This window comes from Pagrus pagrus (assembly GCF_965226575.1).
Source record: "Pagrus pagrus genome assembly, contig: HAP1_SCAFFOLD_85, whole genome shotgun sequence".
Classification (NCBI taxonomy): Eukaryota; Metazoa; Chordata; class Actinopteri; order Spariformes; family Sparidae; genus Pagrus; species Pagrus pagrus.
This window is the reverse complement of record NW_028175378.1, coordinates 218,405-239,053: the sequence shown is the minus strand read 5'-3', so window position 1 is coordinate 239,053 and position 20,649 is coordinate 218,405. Positions and strand designations below refer to the sequence as shown.

The 20,649-nt window shown below is 40.7% G+C and overlaps 1 long non-coding RNA gene across 1 annotated transcript; it reads left to right on the top strand.

Annotated features, from left to right (window-relative positions):
- The first annotated feature begins 1,213 nt into the window (after positions 1-1,213).
- LOC311253950 lies at positions 1,214-17,522 on the top strand. The gene is made up of 2 exons (XR_014622084.1): positions 1,214-1,372; positions 16,835-17,522. It is a non-coding gene; the product is annotated as an uncharacterized lncRNA (long non-coding RNA).
- Positions 17,523-20,649: the final 3,127 nt, after the last annotated feature.

The following is a 20,649-nucleotide window of genomic DNA, read 5'->3' as shown; positions in this document are numbered from 1 at the left end:
TATGTTGTTTCTAGAGCAGCAACAGTAAAGCTAACAGCAGGAAAAACCACTATATAAACTAATATATCACTAGAAATTAGTCAAAATGTCGGTAAAATAAATACATATTCTTGAAATCGTAATATTGAGTGATGTTTAGAAAGGATACAGAATACAGACGTCATACAGTAACAGCCATTCATCCTGTCCTCCTCCCTCTGCTGAGGTGATGCACTGCCTGCATGTATCACCTCAGCAGCAGCTGCGTGGCTGAACCGTATACCAGCAGGGTCACCTTAATAGCTGGCAGTTGGCAGCACATCTCAATCATGCAGCCATGAAGTGAACTTAAATGTTGAAAAGGGAAAAAGCAGGAAGTGGAAGATAAAAATGATAAAAATGGATTTAAAATCCTTTATTCAAAACATGGCAAGGTACAGGAATGTGTTCTTGTGATGGATATAATAATGGATGCAATTTAATGTTTGGGTATTTCTTATAAGTGTAGGATGTACAGAATGAACATGTGGGGGAGGTGTGTCGTCTTAAACGTGACTTGTATTGGGATGTCCTGATGTCAGCCTCCTGTATTCACCAGAGCTGGGAATTGTGGAGTCATCAAGTCATCTCCATGCCATGTATTTGTTCTGCTCAGTCACTGAACCAGGTGCATTCACTAATTAGCTCACCTTCCTGGCTGAAGAGCTGTGCTGATTGGACTCAGCTGGTTTAGTGCATGAAAAGAACAAATACATGGCATGGAGATGATGTGACGACTCCACAATTCCCACCTCTAGTATTCACTCAGTCAGGGTTAGGTGGCCCCCCTTACCAAAGTTATCAACATTTTTGCCCTCTGTTCACCATTTTGTACCCTGATGAATGCCTTTTAGGTTGAAACAGGGCAGTGTTTTATCGTTCCATAAGTAGCCATTTTTTGAACAAAGGCATTTAAATCCAACTCAAGCATTTTTGTCCTGCTCCATGTTCCTGCTCCATTGCTTTTTTTCTCATGTTGACCCTTTTCTTTAAGAGCCCCAGCATTTTATTTAGTGTGACAGTATAAAGACAGGGCATGAGCACACCACTACCACTTTTTCATAAATTCAAATTAGACATTATTCTCGCTCTTTATCTACAGTGTGTGTTTTTAATACATTTAGCTACGGATCAAAAAACAATTGTAGTGGACATAATTTGTTTTTTTTGTCCTTAATTTTTTTCTTACAGGACGTGGTTCATTCACCCGAGTTTCATTCTGCAAAGGATACTTTGTGGTTGAATACAGGGGAGATTTGATTGATGATGACGAAGCCCAGAGGAGAAGAAGCTCTTACCACCCCTCATGCTCTACATTTTTGTTTGCATTCAAGTGGAGAGGGAAAACATGGTGGTAAGAGTTTCAGTTACTATACTGCTTTATAGTTATATACATTGTTAAATTTTTTCTTCAACAATATCTTTATTAGATTTTTTAACAACCCTAGAGCTGAATGAAAGGGCAATGTACAACAATATGACAAATAGGTACCAGATCAGCCCATCCCCACAGGTCCGACCATACATTCCTACAGAGTGTGTACCAAGTCAGATTAGTAAGAATAAATACAAGCCTTCAGTATATCATAAAAGAAAGAAAGAAAGAAACAAACAAACATATATAGCCTAAAACACAACTGTTGCAGAGAGGGATTAAATGGCAGGGAGAGGTAGAAAAAAAAATTAAGACAAATAAATATAAAGCTAGAAACAGCACCAAATGATGAATAAGCATGTTTAACAATCACATGACATTGTTTAAATATAAGAGGATTACTGTATTGTGAACTCCGTGTCCACATATGGTAGAAAACCACCCCAGATCTTTTGGAACTCTCCAGGTTTACCCTTCAAATTATACATAGTCTTTTCACCTGGTATGCATGATGCTAATACATCTTTCCAATGCATAGCTATACATTTGTTGGCTGTAATAAGGGCAATTCTAATAAATTTGAGTTGGTTTTTATTGACTTTCAACATAGATGTGTCACCCAGGAGAATTACTCTTAGCTCTGCGGGGATGGTTAGTCCTGTAATATCATTAAGCACTTTGACTATAGACATTTTATGTAGTCTGTCAGGGGTATAATATGTTCTATGAATAAGATTGTATTGTGTAATTTTATGTCTAGAGTTAAAAGAAAAACACTGACTACTAGTACACAATGATCCCCTTCTTCAAAATTACACTCCAGGTCTTCTTCCTGTTTACATTTCACTCTTAGCTCTTCCCAACCTCTAATCTGAGAAATTCCTGAGTAAGAGTAGTATATTTACGCTGCCTGTGACACATACCGGGACTTCTGTGAGATCGAAAGCTGTTGTTTACTGTGTCTCTCTCTTTCTCTATCCATCTTGGCTGTTTTTCTTCGATTTCTGAGTATTTCATAGTCAAACTGGTTTTGTACTGCAGCTAACGTTAGACTTTATAACTTGTACGTACTTTGTCGAACCGCTTTTCTGTTACTGGGTAGTCTGTTACTGCCCGGTTAGCTTCCTCAGCTTAGCCTAGCTCACTGCTTTTTGCCTTTCACCGCAGTCGACACAGCCTCGACAAACAAGTGTTACGATGGCTTGTGCTGACTGTTCTGCAGTTGCAGATAGGGTGTCTCTATTAGAGAGACGTGTCCGTGAGCTAGAACAGCTTCTCTCAGTTAGAAACACGGGCACTGCAGATAGTGTTAGCCCCAGGCCTGATAGCAGGTCGGCAGCTGCTGTGGAATTTGTCCCTGCTCGGTCGCGGCGTGGAAGGCACAGGAGCAAGCCACTGGTTGTGTGGTCTGTGTGGTCTGAGAGCAGATGGCCTTCATCCTACTGGAGTCGGCGCTGCTGCTTTGTCTAGCAATATAGACAGGTGTTTGATGCAGGTTTGACATCAGGGATGTAGCATTCGGCAGGTCACAGGTGACTAGAGAGCCTGCTAGCGATACAGTCAATGCTGGTGTGGAGTCTAGTTAACATGGTTAGTCAGGGACATAGTGCAGAGTACCAGACTGATACCCTAGTTTGCAACATTGAGACTGTCACCTTCCCTCGCCACTCTCTCATTGAATCATGCTCCAAATATGTAAACCACTAGGGGTGTCAACATTTACAATTTTTTCTACACGTGTACACGGGGCTTCTAACCGATGTGTACCCGGTTACACGTCTGAGATTTATGATCTCTTTCTATCGCAGTTGCCTCCATTCAACCGCCTCCTAATCCCATTAAATCAAAGCCATTCCAGTAGTTATCAGACAAAAACGTTTATTCAACGTTATTCTGTTATTCTTAACCCTGTTAAAAGGGCTTTTTTGGGGCAAGTTTTTCCTCACTCGAATCGAGGGTCGAAGGACAGAGGGTGTCGTCTCTGTACAGATTGTAAAGCCCTCTGAGGCAAACTGTGATTTGTGAATTTGGGCTATACAAATAAAATTTGATTTGATTTGATTCTTGTAGACCTATTTCAAATAGGTACTAAATTAAAGCCAACATAACAGATAAATCACAGAGCTTCATTTAACATTTTAAGGCTTAGGCCTACTTATGACAGAAAGTAAAATGAGTTGAAAATAAAATCTATCATTTTGACAGAAAAGAAAACGTGAGTGAAAGCTGAAAAAGGTTTAACCTTCTTCTTTAATCATTGTTTTAACTATTTCTCACAGTTGTACAATTTGTTTTTAAACTTATAGTTCAAACTGCATCCCTCTCTCACAACGGAAGCTGCCTCTGAATTTTAATACGTCTCATAGTAAAAGTAATCTGGAATTGGCGATAGAAAGAAACTAAAAAAGAAGCCAAAGTATGCTGAAGTGAGAGGAAAAAACTTCACCTTTATATCCACAAAGCTAAAAAAGTAGAGGGGGAATCTCACAATTATTCACTAAAACTGTCGGGGGGGGGGGGGGGGGGGGGGGATGTTTTTTTCCTCCTCTTTAGACGCGAGGATATGTGATCAGGTCGTAAAAAGCCGACACAGAACACCAACCAACAATATAATGTATACAACAACACGTAACAATAAAGGCTAAAATAACAAGCCATTACAGTTTTTTTCGATTGCTAAGAAGCATTGGTTGAAACTGAAGCGACATGTTCAAAACTCTTAACACAGTCTGCATTTCCATTTGCAGCTCAGCTCAACAGTTAATCTCATGCCCAAAAGTGTGTCTCACCAACAAAACACTTCATACTTGTCTCAAGAGAAGCTCATTAGCACATTGTCTCACTTTGGAAACATACACAATCACTCTTAACAAACGGAACGACAAAATACTAACAACAAAGAACATTACGTCAAATACATCTTATATTTCAAGTTTGAATGATTTTTGTCAGGTAAATCAGTATTTTATATAGGATCTTTTGCACTTTAATGGTTCTAAATTATAGTATATGCTGTAATATATTGCAACAACACTGAATCAGGAATGCAGAGATTTATTCAAGAACATTTGTGCTTTTGCATAAGTACTTCAGGACCATACAAAAAATAAAGATTACGTAAACAGAATAATGCAGAATCTCAGAATTCCAGGGGTAGAATAAAAAATAAAGTAAGAGATAAAACTAAACTCCTTCCTCTCCTGGCTGCTCTTCTCTCTCTACCAACTTCGCCCGCTGCTCTTTGATCCATACTTGCACAGGAAAAAGAATCAGAAGCCACTCCTTTTGTATATGCTGTTATGGCTACTCTTGCATTCAAAAAAGGTCAAATATAATATATATATCCTGAGTCATCCTTATCATTAGCATTATTTTATACCATTACCATATACCATTTTCCAAATAATTAATACAAAGAATCAATAGGCTCCAACATCCCGGCCCCTAATTGTTGGCTTTAGCAAAACAATTACATAAATAAGATTCAAAAGGAGCCAAAATAGAACAATTACACAAGGGAAATTAATTATGCTCTTTAAATTCAAAGTCCATTCAGTTACTTGATGATGACTATCTGTCTTCTCAAAGTTCATAATCGTGTCAGAATATCTGAAACAGTCCATAGTGAAGGCTGGAAAATCACGGCCTCTCTCCATTTATCCTGCTGCCTCCATTAGAAGACAGAGCTTATCTATTGGCCGTTGAATCGCACTGCTTTTGGTTTTAACCAAAACACTTCTCACAAAGCCCTTGGCATCTGGAAATGTCTTTACAACACGGCCCATAATCCATGAGTTCCTTGGTGCTGTGTTATCAACAATGATGACCAGATCTCCAGGACTCAAGTTCCTTTTTATGCTCTTCCACTTGCTTCTTTCTTGCATGAGCGGAAGATACTCTTTTGTCCACCGCCTCCAGAAGAGATCTGCAAGGTACTGTGCTTGTCTCCACCTCTTCCTTGAATAATGATCTTTTTTTTCAAAGACTCCTGGTGGCATAGTTGTTTTCGCTTTCAGTTGGAGCAAATGGTTTGGGGTTAGTGGTTCCAAATCATTGGGTTCACTTGACACTGTAGTTATCGGTCGGTCATTCAGGATGGCTTCTACCTCACACAGTGCTGTTGATAGAGTTTCATCGTCCAGCGTTTGTTGTTTTAGAACAGATGTGAGGATCTTTTTGACTAGTCTGATCAGTCTTTCCCAGACTCCGCCGTGGTGGGCTCCCAAAGGAGGGTTAAAAGTCCATTTTACTCCCTCTGTTAAAAGGGTGTTTTGAATCTTCTGATGATTCAGCTCTTTCAAAGCTTCTTGTAGTTCCCTTTGGGCCCCGACAAAGTTTGTCCCACAGTCCGTCCTGATACTTACAACTGCTCCTCTCCTGCAGATGAATCTGCGTATAGCATTTATGCGTGAGTCTGTGGTTAGGAAGTTTGCCATCTCCAGGTGGATAGCTCGACTCACCAGGCAGGTGAAGATGACCCCCCACCGTTTCACCTGAGCGCGGCCCCTCTTCACTTCAATGGGACCAAAGTAGTCAATGCCAACGTGACTAAAAGGAGGAAGGTCTGGATACAAACGATCCTCAGGAAGATCTGCCATTTTCTGTTCTCCAGGTCTTGCCTGCATGCGTCTGCAAAATACACAGTTTCTGATGATTTTCCTGGCTAAGGAGTTTGCATGAGGGAGCCAAAACCTTTGACCTAGCCTGGAAAGCATATGGCTTCTTCCTGAGTGCCCAACTTGATGATGGATATGTTGTAGGATGAGGCTAGATATGTGAGAACCTTTAGGGAGAATAATTGGATTTTTCTGGTGCACTGGCATTGCACTTTTGTTTATTCTACCTCCTACTCTCAAGATGCCATTATCAAGAATTGGATCCAGTTTGCGGATGGTGCTTCTTGAAAGGACGGGTTTGCCATGTTCCAGGTAAGTAAATTCATGGCTGAAGTAGCGTCTTTCCTCAAAACGAATGATAGCCCTCTCTGCCTCTTGCATATCCTTCACTGATAGGTTTTGCGTTCCGTGCTCATCTTTCAGTTTTTTGTTCCTCTCTGAAGATACGTGTGTCTGACTCCTTCTTAGCTGACTTAGCAGTTTAAGTAGTTTTTTCACCTTCAATATCCAGGCTACAGACCTCTGAAGTCGGTTCCATGATGAGTGATACTTGATTAATGTGCATATCGGATGTTGGTTTTCAATCCTCACACTGTTAACTGTCTTCTCCTTTTCCACACTGTTAACTGTGACCTCCTTTTTCACCTCAGGGTCATTTGCTGATATCTCTCCTAGACCTTGTGTGATCTTTGGCCATGTCTTTTTTTCTCTGACCAGGTATTCAGGACCTCTCAGCCATCTTGATCTTAAGAAAGATTCCACGTGCAATCCTCGTGATGCGTCGTCAGCTGGATTGTCTCTTGAATTTATGTATCTCCACTGGCTTGTGTGAGAGAGATCATGGATCATTGCAACTCTGTTGGATACAAATCTCTTTGTTTGATTGTGAATATACTTCAACTCTGTTGGATACAAATCTCTTTGTTTGATTGTGAATATACTTCAATACAGGTGTACTATCTGTCCAGAAAGTTGAATCTGTGAGTGGTAAATGCAGCTCCTTCCTCAGCATCCGATCGACTTTTACAGCCAATGTTGCTGCAGTGAGTTCAAGCCTGGGTATGGTGATCTGCTTGAGAGGTGAGACTCTGGCTTGTCCAAATATGAAGGAGATATGGATTTGCCTTGGTGATTTGTTAGTCTAAGGTAGCTTACTGTACCATAACCTGACTCGCTTGCATCGCAGAAGTGATGCAGCTCAGCGGTCGCCACTGGGTCGTAGTTCTCAGGCTTTATGCATCTTGCTACTTGAAACCCACGTAACTCTGTCCTTTTCATCAACATGTACTTGATAAAGCATTGCCTCAATGTCTGCCATAACTGCAATTTGTTCTTGGCGAAACCTTAATAGCACTCCGATGAGGGTGTTTGTTAAGTCTGGACCTTGGAGGAGCTCCTTATTTAGAGACGTTCCTTGAAATGAGGATGTACAGTCAAACACCACCCTCAGTTTGAGTTTTCGCTTGTGGTAGACGCCATGATGTGGGATATACCAGACCCGTCCATCCCCTCTGCGAAGCTGCTGAGGTGGAACCTTCTCTGCATAACCCTTTTTGAGAATGTCCTCCATGAAGGAGGTGTATTCCTCGGCATACGTCTTATCCTTCTTACATTTTTTCATAAGGTGCAGTGTGCGTTCCTTTACCGTATCATAGTTATCAGGCATGACCTTGTCTTTATCCCGGAAAGGCAGTGGTAAATGACAGTGGCCATCTTTAAGGAATGCTGAGCTGGAAGCAATCTCCATAAAACGTTTATCCTCAACTGACATCTCAATTTTCTCCTCATACATGTTCTCAGAGAAATCGTGGTTATATTGTCTGATGAGTAGATCCTTCAACTCAACAACAGAGATTTTGTTACTTGACACTGCAATGGGCCCAGCATGTTCTGCAGGACTATTAACACTGAGTGGTCCAGTTACCACCCATCCCAGTAAGGTTTGGACTGCATATGGTCCATTATCATGACTGTTTATTATTTTCCATGGCTCCATTGCTCGAGGAACATCAGTCCCAATGAGGAGTTCAATGTCTGCCTCAATTTCCTTTAACTGGATGCCACTGAGATAAGGCCACCCCTCCAAATCAGCTTCTGTGATTATGTTTTCCTTTGAGACAGGGATTTTGTTCCTCCAGTCCTCTGACCTCATAGGTCCCTGCAGGGTTTTCCTGTCCCATTGTTCGCAAAAGTATCTCTGTTTTGCCTCCTTTCGCATTCAACAGGTTCATTAGATTTTCTGTGCAAAATGTTGCTGTGCTGCCTGGATCGAGGAAGGCATAGGTCTGAATATACCTGCTCCCTTTTGCCACCTTAACTCTGACTGGAACAATCGCAAGTGCACAGTCTCTCCCGGCCCCAGTTGCATCACCTGCTGAAACAAGAGCATTGCTTATGGGGTTATCTTCTGTCTCAGCAGTGGCTTTTGGTTGATTTTCCTGTTTTGGGCCTTTTGCACTTTGAATATGAAGTACAGTAGGATGTTTCATTTGACAAACTTGACACATTAATCTTCTTTTACAATTTTTGCTTAGATGACCTTTTAGTAGGCAACCAAAGCAGTATCCATGGCTTCTTAAGAATTTAACCTTGTTGTCATGTGACTGTGTTTTGAATTGTGGGCGGTCGATCAGAGTGTGTTTTACAGCGCATCCTGCTTTCTCTGTATTCACTGCTACTGAAGTAGCGAAGCTGCTGTTTTTGCCTCTTATTAATTTTGGTTCACTTTTGCTTCTTGGGATAGACTTTTTTGTTGTCATTTGGTCTTGAATGTCCCCGAACAACGGATCCAAAAGCATCTTAGCATGTTTTTCCACAAAATCCACAAGGTGCTGAAATCTGATTCTCCTGCCAGTTCTCTGTTGTGTCTCATAAGCTGTGGCTCGCCACCTTTCCCGGAGTTTGTAGGGTAGTTTGGATGCTATTCGCCTTAGGTTTGATGGGATCTCGAGTTCCTCTAAATACTGTAAATCTTGCATTACATTACAACATGCTCTCAAATACATTGCATATGCATGCAGCGTTTTCCCATCCTCGGCTTTAATCGCTGTCCAGTTCAAGGCTTTTTCCAGGTAAGCTCCAGAAACTTTCATTTCATTCCCAAAGTGCTCTTTTAAGAGGTGTCTTGCTTCACTATAGCCCCTGCTCCCATCCATGTGCAAACAGCTGCGAACCAAGTCTCTTGGTAAACCACAGGTAAACTGCTCAAGATAGTAGAGTCTGTCCTGATTATTTTTAGTCTCGTCTTCAATCAAGTGTTCAAATGCATGGATAAAAGACTGATATGCCAATGGGTTACCATCAAACACAGAAATCTCTCTTGCAGGTAACAGAGACAGGTTTTGCTGTGAGACAATGAGTTCTGCTATGTCATTTTGTCTTTGAATAACCACATCCAAGTTATCATGAGCAGCATTAGTTATGGTGTGATTATGATTTGCAGTTTCATTTTTATGTTTTTCAGTTAAATTCTTGTTTTGAGGTTTATTTTCTGGTGTGTTGGTACCCCTTGTAGGTGGAGGTCTGTGGAGACTTAAGATGGTTTGGTGAAGTGGAGTTTTGGGTATTGCACCTAACTGTGCAAATTCTACATTGCTCTCCATTGTTTCTGGTTCATGGTGAGAGTCATAATACTCCATCATGCCATCACCCAGAGCTTCCTGATCCACCTCATCACTTTGAAGGATTTTTATTTTAGCAGTTGATGCTGCAAGGTCTGCTTCCAGCTCCATTTGCTCCATCTTTGATTTCAGTTTTGTTTCCTCCAGTTGAAAAGTGTGTTTTTCTTTCAATGCAGCAGCTCGAGCCATCACAGCAGCTTGTTCCGCTTTGGCCTTTTTTAACTCTGAGGAGACTGAGGAACATCTGGAGGTTGATAATCCAGTGGAAGTGGAAGACTTTGATTTGTGTGACACATTTGATATGCTGTCAAGTGGTCCAACTTTTGATTGTGCAATTTCTCTTTTCCATGTTTCAACATCTTTCATGAAATAATTCAGGTTAGTTATTCTGGGTTCATACCAGTCATAATAATCATTTTCCTTTTCCTCCTCTGATAAGAGCTCTTGCACAGATTTGTGAGCATTTTTAAATTCATCCACAGCTCCTTTAAACGCTTCAAATGTGTCATTGACTTTATCAACATTTCCAACGTCAGTCATCAAAGCCTTTATTTCATTTGTCCTCCTCGTGCATGCTCCCAATCTGCCTCTGCGCGAAGCAATGCGCGATTTCAACATGTCCTCAGACTCAGTTGCGGTCTCAGGTGTGTCAGACATCATCACAAATAACCACACAAATTCCTTTAATTTCCGTTAAGTTCATTCTTAAACATCATTCCAACGTCCCCGTTTTATTGCAATCCACATCCACAATCCACAACTTTGCCTTCCATAGTGTTCGATTGTTTCTTTGGAGCGCAACGGCGCATTCGTTCATAGAGTCGATCAGCTGATTTTAGTCACGGCCCGCCGGCTGCTTTCTTCATCTGTCGGCGAGTGATCCGCCGACTTTCCACTTTCCTTCCTTGCATTCAAAAAAGGTAAAAAAAAAACCCTAGTTTCTGAGGAGGAGGTCCACGACTCACTTAATAATAAGCACTCGCGGAGATGTTTCCAGTTTCAACAAAAAGTTTTGAATTTATTTACATAAACAGAAATATTCTCCGGGTTGACTTCAGACAATGAGCAAATAAAAAACGTAATTTAGTGGTTGATAAACTGTTTCACTCCTCACTCCTTCAACACAAAAAACAGACAAAAGCACAAACCAGCTGTCCTCTCTCCCTAATCACAGGAGGAGGATGGCCTGACTAGGAGGAGGGACCTGAGCAGCAAAACGATCATAAATAATAGTTCATGTACAATATATATCCTGAATAGTCATCCTTATCATTAGCATTATTTTATACCATTACCATATACCATTTTCCAAATAATTAATACAAAGAATCAATAGGCTCCAACATATGCTTTCTAATGAGGCCAAACGCAGTGAGACAGTTAAGCCCACATGCATTTCTGTTTTGCAGACTGTGTTAAGAGTTTTGAACATGTCGCTTCAGTTTCGACCAATGCATCTTAGCAATCGAAAAAAGCTAACAGTTTTTGTTTTCAGCAGGACGACATTTGCGCATGGAGAAGATGAGCGCCGCGCTCTTCTCAAGTCCTCCGCAGCCTATTCTACACAGCAGCTGTCTTGCCTTTAAGTGGTCTCGCTGGTCTGAAAAACACAAACAGCTGTGGCCGCGGGTTTTTTTTATATATCACAGAACATTGTGCCCTATGCATCTATTGTGTATGCGGATAACTGCACTAGTGGGAACATTTAATTGTATAGTTAGTTAATGTTTTTATCTGAAGCTTTTAGGCAACATTATCACCCCTAAAAATACTATAGGCCTATATATTGGTGAGAAATAAACGAGGAGGAAAAATGACGTGTAAACTTTTCTAAACGGTTATGATTTATTATCCGCGTACCCGTTTACACGTGTAGATGTTGACACCCCTATAAACCACAATAATTTAATCTTGATCTCCACCTCTGACAGTGGGGAAATGTCTTAGCAAGCACCTTACACAGTCTCGCATAATAAAATACCAAAGCTAATCACAATGGCATCCCGGCATCCCGTCATCCCTACCTGCATAGGCAGTCAAATCTAACTACTAAAAGGTACCTTGTTCCAATTCCTTGGCTTTATTAATATTAGATCACTGTCAACCAAAGCCTTACTGATTAATGATTTGATTACTGATCATAAGCTGGACATGATTGGCTTATGTGAAACATGGCTGAAATCTAATACTTTTCTGCCATTAAATGAAGCCTCCCCTCCTGATTATAACTATGCCCATGTTGCTCGGGCCTCTAAACAGGGAGGAGGCGTTGCTCTAATCTACATCTATCTATTTTCAGTTTAAGCTCCAACCAGGAAATTAAATTTACTTCTTTTGAGGCCCTGGTGTTAAAACCATCTCCATCAAGTAGTAACAGGCTTTCCCCTGGTGGTAATCTACAGACCTCCAGGGCCTTATTCCCAGTTCCTAGAAGAATTCGGTGAATTTATTGCAGATCTTGTAACTAGTTCAGATAAGATCCTAATTATTGGGGATTTCAATATCCACTTAAATAAGCCTTCTGACTCTCCTAGTCAGTACTTCTCAAATGGTGGGGGGCGCGGTGAGGTGTCGGGGGGGCGTGAGAGGCAGGTCAGGACTTTCATTTCATTTTCATTTTCCACTGTCATTATTAGTAGCCCCATTCACACTGCTGTTTGCATGCGGGGATCCTGCGCCAATTCTCCCCATCTGCCTCTGTGTGAAAGTTTCAGATGCGGCGAGGGGTGAAATTTCCCTCTGCCTCTGATGCTCCTACGGAGGTATCAGAGGCACAGTATTGGCGAACCGAACCAGTGTGAGCAGATAAGCCGACGGTGGGGAGCGGGGGGTTGTCGATCTGATGGTGTTCACTGTGTGATAACTAAACAGGTCCGACACTCAATAAAATATAGAGAAATGTCCCACAAAGCAATGTTACAGGACCAAACAACAGTAACGTGGTAACTGGTCGTGTCTTTGGCAACTTATGAGGAAAAAAATACAGCAATTATATGTGGAAAAGTGTCTGTCAGCCTGTCGGTCCAACCGACTCTTCGTCACATTTCTGCCCGAAAAACGGCGTCTGTCCCCGGCAAAAAACTTTAACTCGGCAAGTGTTTGTCGCGGTGAAAAACATCACTGCTAAGTCAGCCCTACTGACCGAGACTTCAGTGATCTTTCCTCCATAAAACAGCCTCCCTCCCTGCGAGTGACAGACGGCGTCCCGTTTACTGATGGTGATTATGTAATTAAGAGAAAAATGTAACTTTGTCATTTTCCAGGATGTTTGGTGGGTCAGGATCCCACATTAAATGCATCCATATGATGATAAGTGTGTACATGTTTAGATTTGTCAGTGCGTAGTAAAATAACGTTTAAAAAAAAGCAATATTGTTGCAAATTTTGCACAAAAAAAATTAAAAAGTCCTTTTTGAAAAGGAATAAGCTGATGAAGCTGACAAGTGACCAATGTTTACAGTTTAAAGTTTTGAATGTTAATGTGTTAAGTCTATAAAAATGCACATCCCAGTGAATCATTTGCGCTTTTTTCTCTGTTTTGAGAATCACACAGTCTTGTTTAAATGTTACAAATTGAGTTAATAAACTAAACTTGGAAATTGTTTGAAGTTGTTGCAGATGTTAACTCGGCTAATTTTTTTAATCTATTTTGATAATCAGGTGATTGTATGCTGGGGAATGCAGCAACTCATACAGTGGTTTATACAGATAAATGAAGAAATATTATCAGGTTCTCAATAATATTTCAACTCAGGGGGGGCGTGAAAAAATTTCTGTCCTCTAGGGGGGGCATGACAGAAAATAGTTGAGAACCACTGGTCTAAGTAAAGCTTTTTTGGGTCTGCTCGATATTTCTAGCTTTACTCAGCTCGTTCATGAACCTACTCATTCCAGTGGTAACACTCTGGATTTGATTCTTTCCCATGGATTAGATGTGTCAGCCCTGAATGTTGCTTCCGTCTCCTCTGCTGTGTCGGACCACTCTCTTTTTACATTTGAAGCGTCATTAGCCTGTCCCTGTATCAATGACACAAATGTTTCCACCTCTCGTCATATCAGCCCGGCAATCATAGCGACACTCGGTGATAAATTGGCTGGGGTCCTGGCCCCTTTTGCGATTGCGACAAAGCCTGTGGAAAAATTCACCAATTAAGTTAACTCGGTAATCGTTTCTCTCCTCGATTCTGTGGCACCGGTCTCTACCAAGACGAGACGACCAAAGAAATCTTCTCCCTGGTTTACTGATGAAACCCGAGATCTCAAACAGGCCTGCAGGAAAATGGAACGTGCATGGCGAAAATCTAAATTAGTCGTTTTTCATCTTGCATGCTGTCATAGTGTACTTAATTACAAGCGTGCTCTTAATGCCACTAGAACAGCATATTTATCTGGCCTAATAAACAATAATAAACACAATCCTAGATTTCTCTTTGACACTGTGGCTAAACTTAATCAAAAAACCACAGTCTGTGAGCTGTACATCCTTTAATGCAAATGATTTCTTAGATTTCTTTTGCAATTAAATTGATGATATTAGAGCCAAAATTAATTCATCATCTGTGGCTTCCTTGTCAAAGTTGATTATAAAACAGCCTTCTGCCGATTCTCAGTTAGCCCCAGTTCTAAACAATTTTGAAAATATCTCCCCTGAGATATTCTAGTCTAAAATTGTCTCATCCTCAAAGCCAACTACCTGCATCCTGGACCCCCTTCTGGCAAAACTGTTTAAGGATCTATGGCCAGCACTGGGACCTACAATGTTAAATATTGTTGACTTATCGCTCATGACAGGTGTTGTCCCTGCTAGTTTTAAGTCTGCTGTGGTTAAGCCTCTACTAAAGAAACCCCAACGTGACCCAGGATCTCTAAATAATTATAGGCCAGTATCCAACCTTCCCTTCTCCAAAATCTTAGAAAGAGTTGTGTCCCAGCAAATTTCAGGCTACCTAACTGATAACAATCTCCTGGAACCTTTTCAATCGGCTTTCAGAGCCTGTCACTCCACCGAAACTGCCCTTACTAAAGTGGTAAAGGACATCTTACTTACTTTAGATTTAGACTCTACCTCAGTGCTTCTGTTACTAGATCTCAGTGCTGCATTTGACACCACAGATCACGGCATATTGTTAGACCGAGAACACAATGTGTTTCTTATAAAAGTACTACATCGATATTTACTGAAGTGAAGTATGGTGTTCCATACTCGGAGTTTGGGAATACAGAGTTAGGGAATACATTTCCACTATGTGGACGACACTCAGCTGTATGAGCCCATCAAAGCTGATGATAAATCTCAAATCGCCAAATTGGAGACCTGCCTGTGTGCCGTGAAGAGCTGGATGTCAGAACATTTCCTGCTCCTAAATTCGGATAAAACTGAGATGCTGGTCATTGCTCCCCCTCGACAGAGACACCCCTTTGAGAAATAACACAATTGTCGAGAGTTACTGTCACGTGATCAAAGTTCAACTGTTAAGAATTTAGGTGTTACTTTTGACTCTAGCCTCTCTTTCCATCGGCACATAAAAGAAATTACCAAGATCGCTTTTTACCACCTGCGCAATATGGCCAAAATTAGGTCCTTCCTGTCCACGGCCTTTGTTTCGTCTAGGCTGGATTACTGCAGTGCCTTATTTTCGGGTCTTCCACATGGGAGCACTAAAAGTCTTCAGATGGTTCAAAATGCTGCAGCTAGTCTTAACACGTACAAGAAAATGTGATTATATTACACCAATCTTAGCCTCACTGCACTGGCTCCCAATACATATAAGATCAGACTTTAAGGTGCTGCTGATGACATACAAAACTGTACACAGCCTTGCCCCGTCGTACATGTCAGATCTTATTATACTGTATTAGGGTTGTCACGATACTAAAATTTTCAACTCGATACCGATACTCAGGAAAATATTCGATACTCTATACCATTTTCAATACCACAAGGATAAAAAAAAAGACCACAAAATTTAAAAGAAATATTATATAATATTAATATTTTAATATTATATTAACAAGAAAAATGCATAAATAACCTCTGTTACAACATGTAACAATTAACGGAACCACACGTTAAATATTCTGGGGACTTGGCATCATATTTTCGTTGTTGGTCAAACACAGGTAGAGTTGGCTGTGTGTGTTGCTGTTTGGTTGCAGGTTGACTTTTCTCTGCTTCATTCTGGGACTTTAACAGAGAAAATAACACTTTTCAGTCACCAACATCTATGTAAACTTAGTATACTGACACTGTGTCTATTAACGTAATATGGGCATGCCTGATTTTTTTTTTTTTCGTTGTTTCTAATCATTAACGTGATGTCAGCCTTTAATCGCTAGCTGCGGCTAATGGCTAATAATGACACGGCCAACATTAATGCGGGCCACCGGCCACGACAACATCAGCAATAAGTTTGAAACGAAAGACTCTAACCTCGAAATTCACTGTAAAGGCCAGGAAGTATTACTTGACTTGGTCGCCACCGCCTTGTACCAGTGTTTGCACACAGGCTTATCTACGTCCTTCGGCTTTCCGTGTTCGTTAGACTCGAAGGCAAAATACCTCCAAACACTTTTCCCTCTTTCATTTTCAACCAAAACTGGTTGATTTGGCCCTCCTGCAGCAGCACTGGCCAAGCTCTGTTGTTATTGTGCACGTCACGGTGAGGGGGAGGGTGCCGCTGGTGTGTGTGTGAAGGCAGAGAGGGAGAAGGACGCAGCGTCGGCGTCCGGGGGGGGGGGGTAAAAGTATCGATACTTTTGAAAATGAGTATCGTATCCGGATACAACATTTTAGTATCGATACTTTTTTGAATTTCGATACTTTTGACAACCCTATACTGTATTCTCCAACTCGTGCATTACGCTCTCAAAATTCAGGGCTCCTGATGGTTCCCAGGGTTAAAAAGAAGTCGGCTGGCTGCAGGGCTTTCTCCTATCGGGCCCCCTTCCTCTGGAATAACCTCCCAGCTGATATTAGACAATCTGGCTCTATTGACGCCTTTAAATCTAAACTCAAAACTCACTTTTTTGACTTAGCCTTTAATTAGTCCTTGACATCGACTGCTAGCTTCTTCGGTGGGTCAACTCAGTCTCAGTGAGTAAGCTATAGTATTAGACGCCACATTGTCCTGCCGAGGAGTAATAATCTGCTTATTCTGATTAACATTGCATTTCTATAACCTTGTTTTTCTTTCTGTTCCCACAAGGTGCAAGCTGTGTCACTTTCTCCCCCTCTTTCTCCTCCTACTCTCTTTTCATTCAGGCTCCCTTCTGATGAACTCAGGCCCCAGAGACCATCTACCTCTCCTGGCTCCTACAGCCCCACATACTGTCAGATCTGGATTGTCACACCCGGGCGCCGTTGGATCGTTCCTCTCCTTGTTTTGCTATCTCCTTATAACTGTATTCCTGTAAATTTTGAGGCCTCCTCATTCTGATCTCTCTCTCTACTACTAATTATCCTGTGTGGCCTGCCCTCTTCCAGGTCACCACGGTGGACAGGAGGTCGTGTGGCTCGGGCACCACCTGGCGATGCCTTGTACTGCTCAGTCGTCTCCTGGATCCACATACTTTACATATATAATTTTTATCAGATTTTCTGTCAATGCAACCTGTAAACTGTGATTGCTGTTCTTTCTGTACATGCGACAGCTATTGCATGACTGTCCGTCCTGGAAGAGGGATCCCTCCTCTGTGGCTCTCCCTGAGGTTTCTTCCGTCGTCTTTTTTTTCCCGTTAAAAGGGTCTTTTTTTTTTTTTTTTTCCCCATCAAGATGGCAAGTTTTTCCTCACTCGAATCGAGGGTCTAAGGACAGAGGATGTCGTTCACTTTACAGACTGTAAAGCCCATTGAGGCAATGTGATAACTTGGAACAAAACTTAATAGAATATGAACAGGTTATAGATCCGGAACATAATCTTTTTAAAAACAAACACCAGTTGCTGTTATTATACAGAAAACAGTTTAACAATATTACTGTTGAACGTGGGATAAATATTCATTTTAACAGTAGAATTTATATGCAAACTTCCAAAGTATAAAAGAATATCTAATGCAGTTCAAAAAGCCTTTTAACATTATAGCCATCTTAGAAACATGGCTTAACGAAGAGAGAGGTACAGATTTTGTTTTGCAGGGATAGGAACTTAATTGCATTAATAGAGGGAGCAAAACTGGAGGAGACGTGGCTCTATTTGTTGACAAAGGCCTCACTTACAAGGTTGTGGACAATATGTCAGTAATCATGGATGATTTAATGGAGTGTGTTACTATTGAAATATGTATTGGAAAAAAAGAAAAATGTCACTGTCAGTTGTGTGTATAGGAAACCTGGTTCAAACATTGAAATCTTTATAATATGGAAAGGGTATTCGCTAAAGAAAAGCAAGAAAGTCAATTATGTCTGTGGGGATTTTAACATAGCCTTGTTGAATCCCAACAACCATAAAATGACGGATGCATTTGTGGAAGCAATGTATAGTATGAGTTTATTTCCAACGATTACAAAACCAACCAGAATAACATCTCACTGTGCCACTCTGAGTGACAATATTTTTACAAACAATATGGAGAGTAGTACTGTAAGTGCATTATTATTTAATGACATTAGTGATCACCTGCCTGTCTTTGCGATTCATGAATGTAACTACAATAGGAACTGGGGGTGTAATGAAGTTAAATACAGGAGAGTAAGATCTGAGGAAACTATAGCTGCATTTAGGAATGATTTAATTAATTATGATTGGAAAGAAGTTTGTGAAGACACTGATAATATTAATTATTTTTAGACATATTCAAAAATGAGTATGACAAAAACTGTCATATGTATATATATATATGCAAACAATGTAGTAACAAGAATAAGTATTCTGAAAACCCCTGGATGACTAAGGGACTGCAAAATGCCTGTAAGAAAAAGAATACTCTGTATAGGCACTTCATAAAATATAGAACAAAAGAGGCGGAGATTAAATATAAGAAATACAAAAATGCATTAACTAATATGAGAGTATGTAAGAAGGGTTATTATAATAAAATATTAGAGAATAATAAAAACAATGTAAAAAGTATATGGAATATATTAAAGGTATAGTTGGTAACACTTTTTGTTATACTGGGTGAAATGGCCTTTCCATCCTGAGAGTAGTCCATACATAATGTGTTCAGAAAAATGAACGAAATAAATCATACCTCTGTGGCAGCTGCAGGCCTGTAAAATCTCTGACCAATCCCTCCCTCTCAGTCAGAGTTGAAAGAACCGTTGCCGGATATATTCAACACAGTCCATATGAGCTGTGTCCAAATTCAGGGGCAGCATCCTTCAAAGTGCGGATTTGAAGGCCAATTACATCACAGCGCGAAGGCTGTCCAAATTCGAAGGCTCCTCCAAATGCAGCCCACAAATGCAGCCTGCATCTCCTGCTTTTTGGAGGACGGACCACTACTATCCTTCGCGGCCTCCCATATCCCAAGATCCTTTGCGCGCCGCTGCTCAGTCACGAAAAAGAAGAGGGAAAACTGAACAATGGCGACATCAAGTGGCGCGGACTTGACATTTAAATGTAAGTTCTGGGTTTATACTCGGTTTTTACTCATTTGATCATCCATTGCCAGATATGTTAAACTTCAGCGGACTTTCAGTTAAAATACGTGACCCTGGTAATGCATTAGCATACGGCATAAATTAGCATTATGCCGTTGGAAGTAAAGCTATAAAAGCCTTCGCTTTCAAAATGTTAGACGTTCAGAAAACCATAAAATCCATTCAGTCAACTCTCTTTCGCGGGCCTGGGCGGCATCAATCGTGACATAACCGTAAGGGCGGGAACATCTGGTGACGCAAACCAGGAAATACTCCGAAGGCTAGACCGTCCAATTTAACTATGGTTGACGCAACCGTCAAAGGACTCTCCGAAGGACCCGGCCTTCGAAGGATACGGCCCCTGAATTTGGACACAGCTATGGAGTTAGCAGGAGATCCACACTCCAGTTCAGAAGGTGGCGGTAATGCACACCTAAAAGTTGTTTGCCAACAGCCATAAAACAGCAGCAGAAGAAGAAGCAGCAGAGTTACCAAGAGAGAACAATGGCAGAGAAAATGCAGCCAAAAGTAGCACTTCCAGAAGTGATGCAGAGGTTGCTGTCTTTCTGTTGGACAGGTAATTAGTTGTTTTGCTTCGGGGATTTGTTATTTTCATGAAATATGTAACGTTAGCCAAATTAGCTACTTTTGTCGCTTGTCTTAGCCCAATGCTAATGGCTCTCCTCTGCCCTGCTGATGGACTGGACAACTATTCCCTTAAATAATATAATTAGAAAAAGACAAACCAAACCAGATTACCCTGAATTGTTTACGGACAATGGCATAACAATTACTGATAGGAATGAAGTGGTTGACAAATTTAACAGTTTTTTTGTTAATGGATGGGTCCTAATCTGGCCAAAGAAATAAATCCGAGAAGAAATGTGTTGAGGAAAAATGTGTGGAGAGAAATCCAAATTCAATCATATTGGGAACTGTGAAAAGTAAGGAAATTATTGATATTGTAAATAAGTGTATAAGTAAAACGTCAAAAGATTGGAATGATATCGATATGAGTCTTCTAAAGAAAATAATAAATGGAATTGTGGGTCTGTTAACACATATATGTAATTTATCATTCATAACAGGAACATTTCCAGATCAAATTAAAGTTGCTAAAGTAATTGTATAAAGATGGTGATAAACACCTTTTCACCAACTATAGACCTGTATCCTTGCTTTCTCAGTTCTCAAAAATTATTGAAAAACTTTTTGTTACAAGACTGGATTATTTCGTTAAAAAAAATAATATATTCATGGACAGTCAGTATGGGTTCAGATCAGGCAGATTAACTTCTATATATTTGTTGACCTAAAAAAAGCATTCGACACAATTGATCATGGGATGCTACTTAAAAAACTGGAGAGGTATGGCATCAGAGGGGTTGCATTGGATTGGATAAAGAGTTACATTAAAAACAGGCTTCAATTTGTGCAGA